The sequence below is a fragment of the Gastrolobium bilobum genome, unplaced genomic scaffold (assembly GCF_033153095.1).
Source record: "Gastrolobium bilobum isolate Gb01-03AN ecotype WA unplaced genomic scaffold, APGP_CSIRO_Gbil_v1 utg16668, whole genome shotgun sequence".
Taxonomy (NCBI): Eukaryota; Viridiplantae; Streptophyta; class Magnoliopsida; order Fabales; family Fabaceae; genus Gastrolobium; species Gastrolobium bilobum.
This window is the reverse complement of record NW_026898163.1, coordinates 46,883-62,172: the sequence shown is the minus strand read 5'-3', so window position 1 is coordinate 62,172 and position 15,290 is coordinate 46,883.

Below are 15,290 nucleotides of genomic sequence, written 5' to 3'. Positions count from 1 at the left end.
GAAAATGCGACGGCTAGCACGGCAAAATGCGCCACTTAAATATACTTCCTTTTCATCAATTTACTATATTATCCTCCATTAAGACAGCATCGGAGCATGTATTAATAGATCAAAGAGGTTTGTCGTTTTTGGTCCATTAGTCCAATTTCAAATTGAATGTGGACCCAATTTGACATTGGTCAAGGATCGTGAATTGGTACGATTGCAATTTCGGAACCATGTTGCTAGTTACAATTTTTAAATACAAATAAACCATATATTAATTTATATTTAATGTAATTATATTATTTGAGAGGATTTAATCATATAAAAGTAAATTAATTATGATAAGAGAAGAAAAAAATTAAAATAAAAAGATAAAATTATAACTATTCATTTATTCGTTAATGGTTGAAATCATTTTACATGCCCATGTTTAATAACACATAAAAGAATTTATTTTTATTTATTATAATAATTATTATTATGACGTAATTGTATGGGGTGATGACGAGAGGGAAACGTAAATGATAATGAGGAGTCACGTCGATAGTTGAAGGACAATGACAGAGCCATCTCCATCAGAGTTTGCGGCACGCGTGATCGGTGCGGCAGCGAAATTTCAGAACGTTAACCAAACTTCTTCTTGGTTTCCGTTTGTTTTCCACTCACCTAATATAAAGTCACGATGTCATAATTTTAATTTTATTATAAAAAGTTTGTCAAATAAGGGATAGGATTCGTTTACAATTTTTTTTTTACAAATTACACTAAGTACGATCGGTCGTACACTGCATGATTAAAGTATGACCAGTCGTACTTAATTTAGTTTGTAAACAAAAAAGTTTATAACCAAAAAAGTTTATAAATATAACATGCTCCGTCAAATAAATAATATCTTTAACAAATAAATACGTGAAGGTTATATTTATAATTTATTTTTGTTTTTAATTTTTTATAATTATATTTTATTAGTTAATTTTTGTCAATTAACTATTATTATTTATTATAATTTAATAATTAATTAATTTAATTTGCAAAAATAATAATTTTTAATTGATAAAATTCAACGGTTAAGATATAATTATAAAATATTATAAACGAAAATAGATTATAAATATAACTTTCAACAATAAGTATATATATACAATGAAACACACAGCAGAACTTGTAGAGTTAGATTATAGTGTATTTTTATTATACCAAAAAAAAAATAGTGTATTTTTGTGGGGTTCGATTTTTCTGTATTTATTATAGAGAAATTGTCAATATTGAATTCAAAATAGCATCATTTTGAGACAAAAATTAAGATATTTTTATAATTATAATTTATTTCAGGATTATAATAAAAGTTTGATATTTTTCATTTTAAATGACATAAGTTATGACATTTTAAGAGATAGATAGACACAAGGAATGAAAATCATGGGAGAGAAAGTGGATGGTTTTTTGTTAATTTAAATTTTAAATAAAAATATTTTTTTGTGTTTATCTCTCTCTTAAAATGACATAACTGTATGTCATTTAAAATGACAAATACTTTTTTCTTATAATAATCTATCACATTATAATTTTTTAATTTCTTAATTATTTAATTCAAAAAGTGAATAACCAGAGATAACTTATCTAACAGAAACGTTAAAGCCATTTTTGGAAGGCTTTTTTTTCCTCATGACCTAACATTTTGTACGAATCATATTCATCAAAAAATATCTTGTTGTTATAAAAAATATATATATATATCTTGTTGATTTTATCTGGTTGTTATTGGAGTTGAATTCGCAAGAAAGGCAGAAAGTTTTGTCTTCAACAACCTTATGATCGAAAAAAGGACAGTTCATTTACGATGTTGGCACTTAATTGCTATTAATTGGTATTCAATGGATTTATGTTGCCGCAATCAGTGCCTTATTATCAAAGCATGGGTTTCTTTTTCTTTTTTCTTTTTTTTAATAAAATTCTTTTTGTTATGACAAAGTCGGTTTTTTTGACCTTTATGACCCTTAATAAATAATTAATTACCAATTTGTCCTTCATTTGAAACTAATTTGAAAATTTAACCCCCCTCAAAAACATAACACCAATCTGCCCCTGTTTGACCGTTGACTACAAAGCCTACCCGGGTACACTCCTTCCTACCCGGGTATTTTTTGAAAATTTTTATCTACCCGGGTATAGTTCTTGAATCTGAGAATTTATTTGAATTATTTACCCGGGTAGGGAGGAGTGTACCCGGGTACGATATTTCACTTGAAAGAAATTAGATACCGATTTAATTCAGCATCAAGCTTCTGAAAACTTTGAACAACGCATGCATCTCGAAAACCACAATTGCCCTTCTATGCAGATGTAGCGTTAATATTGGAATTCGTTTCTTTTTAATTCGGGAACATGCTTTAGAATGGATGGCAGGCATTAAAACTGCACTAATTTAAAAGTAACATTTAATACTAATTAAGCGTAACATTTAATCTGATAAAAGTGACGTCAACTTAATACAAACCGCCACCGCCAACATCAATTGTAACGTTAATTTTATTGACGTTTCGTCTTGTAAAGGGCGCTAGAAATAGTGTCTTTCTTATTTGCAAAAATAAAAAAGAAATAGTGTCTTTCTCATTTATTCGCAACAAAATATTCGACGTCACCACCTAAAGTAATGTTTTTGTAACCCGATTATTGTGCTTTTTTTTTAAAATTTATTTGTAATCTTTTTATTGATTTAGTTTTTTAGCCAGTCACGTGCATACGAAAACGAAAATAGAAGTTATGAATAATCATAAAAAATGTAAAATTTATATCCTGTGGAAATATTAATCTACACGTGATTGAACATAGTTCTGTGAGTTACTATATAATGATTAATTTATTTTGTATTAAAAATAGCTTATAATAGATTAAAATAATTTTCTCAATTGTCTTTTAATCCTTTGAAGATAGAGTTGAACCGATTGCTCGAGGCTAAATAGTTCGACGTAGTAAATTGACCGTAACTTTTCATTGGGACGTCAAATTTAGGTGATTGCACTTCTTTTTTTCCATATAATTTGCTATCTTACATAGGGCTTTGTCATTGATGAGATTTTTTTATTATACTAAAGATAAATCCCACTGATGAGTCAAAGTGATTAATGACGTTTGACTTTCAATTCACAAATGTTATTATTTTTTGGTTCAACATCCCAAGAGTTTTTTACTCATGGGGGGGCGCAATAAAAGATGCATATGTGGGAAACGAATGAATCGAGAGATATTTCATCGTAGTTCACCAGCAAAATAAGGGTTTGTTCAAGAAACAACAACTTTTATTATTTCAGATGACCTTAAGGTGAAGCCTGATGATTTTCAAAACTCTGTTTGTCTACCTATAAATCTTGGATCCAAAGACTTCGATACAATCAAACTAGTAACTGTGAATGTCACTCAAAAAGAGGTATTTTTCCATGTTATATTATATATATTTATGTTTTTACCTGGGTATACTCCTCCCTACCCGGGTAAATAATTCAAACAAATTCTCAGATTTAAGAACTATACCCGGGTACACCCCTACCTACCCGGGTAGATAAAATTTTTCAAAAAATACCCGGGTAGGAAGGAGTGTACCCGGGTAGGCTTCGTGGTCAACGGTCAAACAGGGGCAGATTGGTGTTATGTTTTTGAAGGGGGTTAAATTTTCGAATTAGTTTCGAATGAAGGGCAAATTGGTAATTAATTATTTATTAAGGGTCATAAAGGTCAAAAAGCCGACAAAGCCTGTTATTAATAGATTGGCTGAAATTAAGATGTTATCGCAAAAATATGATACGTAATAAAATTCAATTGATTGGGTTGCGTGTATCATGTTATTTTTTTAACTTGTATAAAAACTTAACAATCTTTTTTTTTTTTGGTAAACTATAGTTAACAATCTTAAACTTGTATAAATAAAGGAACGAAAAGATTAAGAATTTCTAGTGTTAAAGATTAAGGGGGTGTATTGGATTGAGATTTCAAAGAATTTTAATGGATTGTTTTTGGAAAAAAAATCTGTTGGTATTCGATTAGGATTTTAATGGATTGAAAATAAGTCACGTGGTATTCGATTAGGATTTTAAAGGATTATTTTAGAATCCGTTGGTATTCAATCAGGATTTTAAACAATGGAATCACAGTCTCGTGGTATTCAAAAATTCGACAATTTTAATGGATTTTCTATTGGTGAGACTTTTTAGTGAAAAATATAAATAAGATGTTTCTCTCACAATCTCAACCTAACCCCTAGGATTTCTTAAGATTCTTCTATTGCAGTGTTTTCTTCTTCCTTTGGCAGGTTGACTGCTCGAAATTGGATTCCGCCATGGGAGCTTAAAAAAAAACTTATTTTTGAGCGATTTTCATCACAAAACAACCCAGAAACAACAAACCAACGAGATTTTAATATAATCTATCTCAAAAATAACATATTTTTGAGCCATTTTTGAGAAATTTTGAAAGTTTAACAAGTGATTTTTCAAGCTATGGGTCGCGGTTTTTCTTGACACAAAAACGTGTGATTTTTGTATTAAAAACAACATAAAATAGTGAAAAAATAACAAGGGAACTAAAACTCTCAAATCAATTTTTGTGTCTATAAATAACTAAAAAAAAAATCCCAAAGCAATTTAAGGTTTCAATGTATCGACTGAAGAAATTTGAGAAATTTTCTAAACTTTCATGTAATTAAACCAAAAAATTTAGAATATTCAATGAAAATATGCATATTATGATATATGGTTAGAAAACTCTCATCACGTAAAACAAAAACCCCAAGGTTTTCAAGATCAGTTGCAAAAAATTCCAAACGAATTTTTTTCACGAACTTTAGGTTCTGTATGCAAATTTTATAATCATATATGCATAACTTTGATACCAAATAAAGAAGATAATTTTCAACCCATTTGATATGTGAAAAGCTGCTGTTTAGTAATTTTGAATGTTTGTTAAAAATTATATTATGTTTTACTAATTGAGAAAATTATATTAGGTTTTTTTTATTAATTTCATTGCATTTCTTCGTTATTTTTTTATGGGGAATATTATACTTACAACTTATTTTTGTTTACAATCTTTTACAATCATATCTTAACCGTTGATTTCCGTCAATCAAAGGTTATTATTTTCGCAAATCAAACTCATTAATTAATATTTAATTTGGAAGTTAACCGTTGATATATGGTTATTATTTTCGCAAAGCAAACTCAAACTCATTGAGAAAATTATATTAAATTTTATTGGTATGTGGAGAGTTGTTGCTTAGTAATTTTTGAGATAATTTCCAACCCGTTGTTAAGTTTACTTTTTTTTTATTAATATCATTGCATTTCTTTTTTATTTCTTTTTATTGACTCTTGTAATTTTGAATATTTGTTAAAAATTCATATAGTTTTTTAAAATCTTATAAATCCATACTGTCCTTTCAAATCTTATGAATTCTATTAAAATCCTTTAAAATTCAATTCTATGAAATCTTGATTGTAAAAAAAGTCTTTTAAAAAAGTCTATAAATTCTCTCCAATTCTAAAATATTTTTTAAAATTTGTAAGATTTTTTATCTCAAAAAAAATCTTTTAAAATCCTAATCCAATACACCCCCTAAATTAATAATACTCATTTTGTAAAGACTAAATTATTAAAGAATATATCTTTCAAATTCTACAATAAATTTTATTCGAAATTTCAAAGTAGTTGAAGGAAAACAAAGAGATTCCTGAGTCCTCTTCAAATAATACTCTGGTTAGAAAGGAAACACGGAGAGAGGGAAAAAAATATATTTTAAATAAAATTTAATTAAATCAACCTAATTTGCAAATTATTTATGAAACTAATGTAATAAATTTTTTTATACCAACTCTAATTACCTTTTTGAGGCTAATAGGATTTTCAGGATATTTTCATAAGTTTCGGCTCTTTGAACTGACTATGAGACTAATTCTGAATTTGAAACGAGTCATGGAATAAAATTTTATATCCCGCAAAGATAATATTGGTGTAAAAAATTATTTAGACGTAACTAGTTGTGCAATATAATAAATACTGAGTGAAGCATGTTTCTGAGTTACGGTGGAGATGCAAATTAAGAACTTGTGATCCTCTATAGTAATTAATAAGAAATTTGTCAGTCAATTAGCACGAGTGTTTGTTTCTCGGTACAAATGTAGCAAATGAACATTCCATGATTTTGCTAGCAAGGTCCGAATTCAAGACACCATATGGAACTCACGAGTAATATTACCCTTTGAGATAAGCATAGAGAGAGGATATTTATGTGAAGACGACATGAGAGTGGAAAATGGGTTGTATAAAGGACCAATTCATTAGTCCAAAATAGTTATTTACACATTAGTTTTTTTTCATTCTTTAAATAGAAAATAAGAGATACTCATTTTAACACATTTTTCTATTTTTATTTTGCTGATTTTTTTGGAGAATTCTTATTTTATTTTTTTGGAGAATATTATTTTGCTGATTAAAAAGTGTGAAAGGTAACATAAAAATTTGACGTGCAAAACAATACAGGTTTAAAAAACAAAAGAATTAAAAAAAAAATAACTAAGGTTCAAAAACGCTTGATTGCATTTGACTTATGCAATATTTTTTATAAGACACCACAAATTTAAAGGCAGATTTAATATTAGAAACATGCGTGAGTGCAAGTGTAATTAGTATGAGTCAAATTATATTGATGGTCACTGGTAGACCAATTTATACCAGTGAGAGTGCTATGATACTGAAAATTACGCCCCTTGATAATGTGGAAGTCAATAATTCGCTGGCTGCATTCTTTCCCCGCTCTCGGGAACCAACATTTGGGAAGAAATATAGTACGCTATTTGATACTTTCAATTTTGTTGATACGACCGCATCATACAAAGATATATTATTTCCCGAATATATTGTTGGGACCCATCAATCACATGCAATCGTAAAAAAAAGAAAAAAGAAAAAATAAAGAAAAAAATAATGATAACACAGTTGATACATAGAAATTGAGAAAGTAAGAGTGATCTTCTTCAGTATTATTTTTGAGAAAAATTTAAAGTTTTAATCATATATCTGTCCCAAACTCCATAGTAATCCATAAAAAATCTATGAAATTATCAAGATGAGAAATCCAAAAAAAAAAAAAAAAACTAGGGATACAAATTTATATTGGTTCATCGAGTTCTATTCAAAAATGTTTCACTATATTCTCATTATACTTTGTTTATAAAGGAAATATAAATAGATTTTAAAATTCTAAGTAACAAGCTATTCATGGTTACAACAAACCTAAACTACTAAAAAAGTGAAAAAAATAAAATAAATATGAGATTTGCAACAATATCAGCCTCTGCGGATGGTTTTTTTTTTTTTTTTGCATTCTATCAACAAAAGTCATGAACAAAAGTCATCGGAATGCTTCCCCCGGGACATAAGCGCAACGGAAAGGGTCGAAGCCCTAAGGTCTTCGTGGCAACAATGCACCAAAGTGTCCGGGTTCAATTCTTGCCCAGCGTGCACATCCCACAATTTACATCCTCTCAGGATTCACAAGGGCGTGGGCTTGAGGGCGGCAGTGATGGGCCGTAATCCAAAAAAAAAAAAATGTTATGGGAATGCTAAGTATGAGTTATATCAATCAAATATCATAAAAATATATTCGATCCGATCAATAATTATTATTTAAGTGTTACCTTAATTAGATATCGCGAAGACCAGAAAAAGAAAAAATATTGGAACAGCCGTTCTTATTATTCACTATTCTTGAACAGATTAAACTGATTTGGATTAAAAAGAAATAAATATTCAATCTCGGTTTATGCAATTCCTTAACCTGTGAATAATTGCCTTCAAGCTGCCTTTCAGCTTTTGAACTTTACACGTTCAGGGAAATAAAATAAACATTACATCGTTCAATAAAATGTTGTTTCATATAATTCGATTATAGCCTATATCGTATGTTTAATCTTGAAAGCATTGATCATCATAAACATTAAACAATGGTTAAGCCTTTTAACATTCAAAAACAAGGTCTAGTCATTTTAACGAAGTATGTTTCTTTCATTATTCAATAGTCACTACAATCTTCGCATACTAATTGAGTATAGTCAGATATGAAACTAGGTTTAATCATAAACAAAAAGACAAAAAAAAAAAAAAAAAGCAAAGAAATGAAAGAAGAACTAAAAAATTATGCACTAGCTCTTAAAATCGAATAAACTGATTTTATGTACCGAAGATTCAGTACATCTATCATTCGTTCTATAACACGTGAACAAAAAATATTACATCATCTGGGAAAAATGAAAATTAAATAACTGCTGATCAAATGATATGATATTTTTTTATCTATATGTTATAAAATGAATGTGAGATGCACTCAATCTTGAGTGTTGATTTATTCTTCAGAATCGTAGTGATCTGCCGAAGGCCTTCCATGAGAGTGGATTTTTAGGATCCGGGGCCTGTTTCCTTTCTCCACTCTTTCTACCAAAAATGGGTTTGAGCAATTTCTTGAGGACTTTGTGGAAACCTGACCTACGACTTTGCTTCACCTGAGTCAACAGAGGCATTGTTGGAGCCATGCTAATGAGTCTAGGCTGTGACACTGACCTTGGCAATCCTGGTTCTGATAGGCTCCTCTGCAGCATAGCTTTGTTGAGGTGAGACTCAAATGAAAGCCTCTCAAATTGGTCCAACAGAGTGCTCTGTTCATCTCCAAACCTCTTTCGAATCATTGCTATCTCATCCATTTGTGTTGTTTGTTGCAATATCGTTTTCACTAGCTGATATCTTTATAATGTAGCATTGGAGACTTAAAGGGGTGTGTGTTTTCTTTTGTATTATCTATTTCTCTTACTTTTTGAAGTGGAAGATAATGAAGTGTAAAAATGCTAGGACTCATTGTCTAAGTAAGGTATCAGATACATCAGTGGTCACAGGAGAAGTGAAAAGGCTGCCAAATATTTATCCCAAAAAGAATGATTAATTGGGAACGTCTCTTTTTCCTCTAAATTATAACAATGTCATTTAAAAAGCACTTATGATTTTATGCAGAGCTAGTTAACTTCTGCACATGTAACGATGATACGTGACTCGAGAAAAAAATTGTGTAGCTACTAGTTTTTTTGGTAATGTAGCTACAAGTTGAGTAAGTATTGATGGAATTTTTTTTTTTCATGTTAAATAACACAGGATTTAATATTTATTTTCATTTTTTTAATATATTTGAAGGAATATAATGAAACATATTTTTTTTATAAAATTTCTTATTATAATTTTTTTTATGATGAATAAAAATAGAATAAAGTTAATCATGAATAGTTTTTTCTTTTAAAGATATATTTCGGTTTTCCTCTCTTTTGATTAAATTTTTGGGAAAAGTTCACTAATACTGTGGTTTACTTCAGAATCACTTATGTCCCTGTGATTTTTTTCTTATCACATATACCCTTGTGGTTTGTAAAAGGGTATGTTTTTTTATCACATATACCCCTGTGGTTTCTTATTTTTTACAAAACACAGGGCATATGTGATAGGAAAAAATCACAGGGGCATAAATGATTCTGAAGCAAACCACATGGGCATCGGAGAACTTTTTTCTAAATTTTTTTATTTTTTTTTCATTTAAAATTTTCATCTTTAAAATATTTATCTTTTATTTCTTTTCACATTAAAAATAAAGATTATGAAAATTATTTCACCAAGCAATTTACTTTTATTTTGAGCTTTGAAGTAACTTTTAAAATACAAATTTTAAATAATCACCAAATAATTTTTATTTTATTTTATTTTTAAAAATGAGTCTAACATTATTTAATAACACCTATAATCTCTAACTCATATCCTTGCAACTTATATGTAAAAGTAAAAACAACCCTTTTTCAAAGAGTATAGATAAGTTTTAATATGCGATTAAAAAAAGTTATTGCTCTGGACTCAAGCAATATGTCTATGCTTTATCAATTAAGGGTTTTATTCATAAAGGGCTTTATATATTTATCTATTATATATAAAAAGTACTTCAGGAGATAATGGGTTTTACCCATTATATATTGGGAAAAGTGTCTATACATTTAAATTACACAACTTACATCCTTTCACTCTCACAAAGAGGTGGGACCCACAACTTTATTTTTTTTGTCAACTCTCTCTCCTCCTTTATCTATCTCTTTCTCTCTCTTAAAATGACACAATTTTACATCCTTCAAAATTATACACACTTTTCCTTTATATATTTATCCATTAAGGGGTTTATCCACATAAATGATCCACTTAATATCTTTGAATGACGAATATGATGTCACAACAAATAAAGGACAAATATGATGCCATTTGCCACCCATACATTTAAAGAATTGAAATAGGGGTTTTTTTTTTATTATCCTTTATTACACAATACGAATCGTGCATAATCTCTAATTCATATTGAATAGTATACACTAATTACCTAGATAGTAACTTTTTCTTTTTCTTTTACTTTTACTACAACATTTAAATTACATAGACAAAATGGATTCTTGAGGCATAAAATATGTAATTCAGAAGCTATAATATACACCACTTTATTCTTTCTTGCTTGAAAGAAATTATGTTTCATCTTTCACATGCTACTCTCTTTAGGAGGCTTATGTGCCAAACAAGTTGCACAAATGAACATTAATAATGATTGATTCGTATATTCCCTATTCCATACTAAGGTTTATTTTCGCCCTTTTAAGAAAGTAGAGTGGGAGCTTTGTCTCAATGGTAGCCTTAGTGCCTACCAAAATGTCAGAGATGCAAGTCAAATATCGAACTTTCCTAACTAGCTATGTTTAGCTCCATGAAAACAAAAAGAGGCCTTATTTGCTTCTTTGCCCCCTCTCTTTGCACATGTTGTGATTAATTTACCTTCATTGTTTGATTAAAACACATTCTACCCCTAAGGAACTGGCAAAGGTAAGTTTTCTGTTTTTTGTTGTTGTTGTTGGCGGCTTTTGTTTTATAGAAAAAACTTTAACAGCAAAAAGGGAAGCTAGAAAGCCAATTCATTGTAATTGAATACAGGCCCATAACAGGACGTTCTCATTAGCAAATCTCGAGCCCAAAATATAGGAACCATCCTACCAACAATCACTTGTGCCATTCCCAATTGGGCAGCATTAGTATGGGCTGTATGGCCAGTCGCAATCTTACATATTTAAAAAACATATTTATCTAAAGCTTCAAATAGTAATTATAATTTCACATTAACCCCTTAATTTTTATAAAATATTTAACTTAGTCACATTTCACTAATTAAATGTGAAATTAAATATCAATGGAGATTGAAACGTGAATAATGTACAAGCCTACTACTTTTAGTTTTATATGAGGGATGTATTAGAGAAATTTAATATAGAATTATTAATGTGGCATTTACTTAAAAAATTTAACATTTTAAATAAGATGGCCGCTTATCAATTAATTTATATTTTTTTATTATGTTATACGGGATGCATGAGGACATTTTTATTATATTTGGGATTTTAGCTCATGAGATATGGGAACTTCACATCCTAAAAGACATGAGGGATATTATTTATGTTAGTGTTTGGTTAGTGACTCGTTGGTTATGCTTCTTTATTTTCCTTTAATATGTGTACAAAGCTATTTATTCTCCTTTAGAATCATTCAAGCTATATAATATTTAAAGAGCAATCATAATTCATAAGTAGGTATCATGTGCTGAAGTACTTGTCTCATTGTAAATGAGTATTAGATTTGAAACTCCCTGCTCCTATGATAATGCATATATTGCCATAAAACTTTGAAAAAATTAGAAAATTAGAACAAAAACTTAGATTTTTTTAATCTCCAAATGGTTTTAGAGAGTCAGAAAATCATATTCATACATCATTTCGAAGTTCATGCATATATATCTCTTTGGCTCTTCTTTCTCTCACATACGCGTGGGTTGGCAAAAGGCATAGGCACCCAAGAATTAATGCGGTTCCATATTGTAGGGTACTCTTCCCCAAAGCCCAAGAGTGGCTTTGTTCAATTTTTTATGCATTATTGTTCATCCTCATTGAGGCTTTGGGTTGAGTATCATTGTGTCACCACAAAGTAAACCAAAAGGTAGGAGGGTTGCAGGGGAATCAACTCACATTTTATTGCACACATTTGATTACCAAGCTATAGAAAACTTCTGCATCAAACTTCATATTAGTTATTTCTTTCTTCTACCAACTCTTAATACTCTTCTTTTGTAAAAACTAATAATAGACAACATATAATTATTATTGAATAATAAGGACAAATCTCAATACATAAGGCTTCTCAACTTACCAGGGTAAAAGTGATAATTAATTGTATGCAGTCTTATTTTTGTATTTTTTTGTTGTTGAAAAAACTCTTTCTCAAGTTTAAATCCGTGATCAGAAATTCTTATCACAATGAACACACTTAACGTTGCTTGCTAGTATTATATTTTTATATTTTTATTAATAAATTAGACACATTTAAACATTTAGTTTTAGGATTTTATAGCTCTTTTGTCACTGCAAAAAAAAATTATGCAACAACACTAGAGTACGGTTTTGTATCTTGGCGTGCTTTTTTTTTTAAAAAAAAAAAAAGCAAGTGAGACTCACTTACTTGTATCTGCTGCCTCCAATAAAATTTTGCAGCGACAACAGAGATGCAAAACCCGTAGAAAGTACGTTAATTAGATAAAATGATATTATAGCTTCTTATTACTTAGAGTAAATACATTTTTTGGTCTTCAGCAAATTTCACGATTTCCGCTTTAGTGCCTAGCAAATAAAAAGGCCCATCATGGTCCCTAAGAAATTCAAAATGTACTCAAATATGGGTCTTTTTTGAATTTGTGAGAGACCACGATTTCAACTAAATAGGTTCATTTTGAATTTCTTAGGGATCACGATAGGCCTTTTTATTTGAGCACTAAAGCGAACATCGTGAAATTTGCTAAGGACCAAAAAGAATATTTACTCTGTTACTTAATTGGAGGTATCCGTTTTTCTTTCCATGCTAATAATGTTCTTTTGGGTCTTCTACATTTTCTGTCTTTTACATGTATGCATCATCATCTTAGTATATGGTAGCGTGAATGTAAATCAATAATAAGCTGCACCAAACATTATATCTGATTATTAAACTGTGGTATACTCTTTCAATTAGACAGCAGTAAGAAACAGTGCACCTTGTTGGAACATGGCCGTGATTATCATGCATTGCACCATATGTGGCCAATTGAAAAAGGTTCTAGTTGGTGGTCCTCTTAAGGATTCTTTGTGACTCGCGCTTTTGATAATATCAAAGAAGCATATTTGATAAGGTTGTGTCGTAGTCCTACATCTATTTATCCAAGCTGTAACATTAATTTTGAACTTTTGACGCATAATGCAAAAAAATAAATATTTTACTGATTCACTTTTTTTTTTTTACAAATCATTTATCAATCTAATGCGAGTCAAATATACATGAGGCACGACATATGAAAAAAACAACACAATGTAAGATGTGCATATTCGCACTCCGCATTCAAGTCATGCACATCTTGCAAAAAATGATGTGACAAATATGTTTTGGTGGCTTTCATACAAGTCGCGAATGAGGTGATGCGCTACTTAAACACGAATACATCACATGCACGTCTCACTCGCACTAAATTGATAAATAATTTATCAAAAGATTAAACAGGTAATATGTCTTAGATTTTTACTTCACATCCAAGCGTTTATTATTAAACTTACTAGCATAAACTCACATGCCAATTAGGCAAGTAAATTATTATGTTGTATGTGTTGGGAATGGAATGAGGGAGCCAAAACCCTTTGCAAATGGTACATCCATTAATGGGCCAAATGACAAACCACAATAAGTGGGCCGACACCACATCTCAACCCAAAATCTTAAGGCTGTAGGTTTATGGGTCTTTTGCACTTATATGGTCATCACTTGGTCTATGTCTAGTCTATGTGGTACTTCTTTACAACTCATACTTGATTATTTCCAACATCCTCCCTCAAGTGTGAGGCCCAATATCATTCTTACCCTAAGGGCAACTTCTGCGGAAGTCTTTTTTTTTTCTCTTTCAAATATTAGGGTCACACTAGCCCTCTGCAGAGGCCTTCCAAACACAGAGCCAGGTTGAGAGTTAAACACGTGAGGGAATTGAGTTGTGAAAAAAAAAGTGAAGAGTAAAGTGAAGAGTCATGGCCACAGATTCTAATTTTGTGCAAGCAGCCATTCCACGTTTCGATGGTCATTATGATCATTGGAGCATGTTGATGGAGAATTTCCTTCGATCCAAGGAATATTGTGATGTAGTTACTAATGGTGTTGCTGAACCAGCACTAGCAGAAGGAGCTCAGTTGACAGCAGCACAACGAGCAGCTCATGAAGCAGTAAAGTTGAAGGATTTGAAGGCGAAGAATTATCTCTTCCAATCCATTGACCGTTCTATCTTGGAAACCATTCTTTCCAAAGAAACTTCCAAGGATATTTGGGACTCCATGAAAAAGAAGTATCATGGCTCTGCAAGAGCAAAGAGGCAGCAGCTTCAAGCTTTACGCTCGGAATTCGAAACACTTCGAATGAAGTCGGGAGAATCAATTGCAGATTATTTCTCTCGCGTGATGACCATTGTCAATAAAAAATGCGAATTCATGGAGGCAGGACTGAAGAAATAACTGTCAGAGAAAAAATTCTTCGATCATTAACAGCAAAATTTAACTTTGTTGTTTGTGCTATAGAAGAATCTAAAGATATAGATGATTTGTCACTTGATGAATTGCAGAGCTCATTGGTGGTGCATGAACAGAAGTTCAAACAGGAAGACACAGATGAGCAAGCATTAAAGGCTTCTACCGATACTCGTTCCAACAATTTTCAAGGAAGGAGTAAAGGCAGAGATAGAGGCAGAGGCAGAGGTAGAGGAAGGTCCACTAATTTCAGAGCCAATAATGATAAATTTCAAGGCAGAGGCAGAGGAGGAGCCCTTGATAAATCCAAGGTAGAATGTTTCAGGTGTCATAAATTTGGTCATTATCAATCTGAATGTTATACTAGGTTGCCAAATAGCAAAGAAAAAGGAGAAAGTTCAAACTTTGCAGAAAAGGAGGAAGGTGAAACCTTATTGATGGTTGCTAAAGATGAAAAGAAAATTGAGCTAGATGTTTGGTATGTGGATACTGGCTGCAACAACCACATGAGTGGTAGTAAGTCTTCTTTCTCTCATCTGAATGAAAATTTTCAATCTACTGTGAGTTTTGGTGATCATTCTACTGTGAAAGTAATGGGAAAAGGTGACATTAAAATAA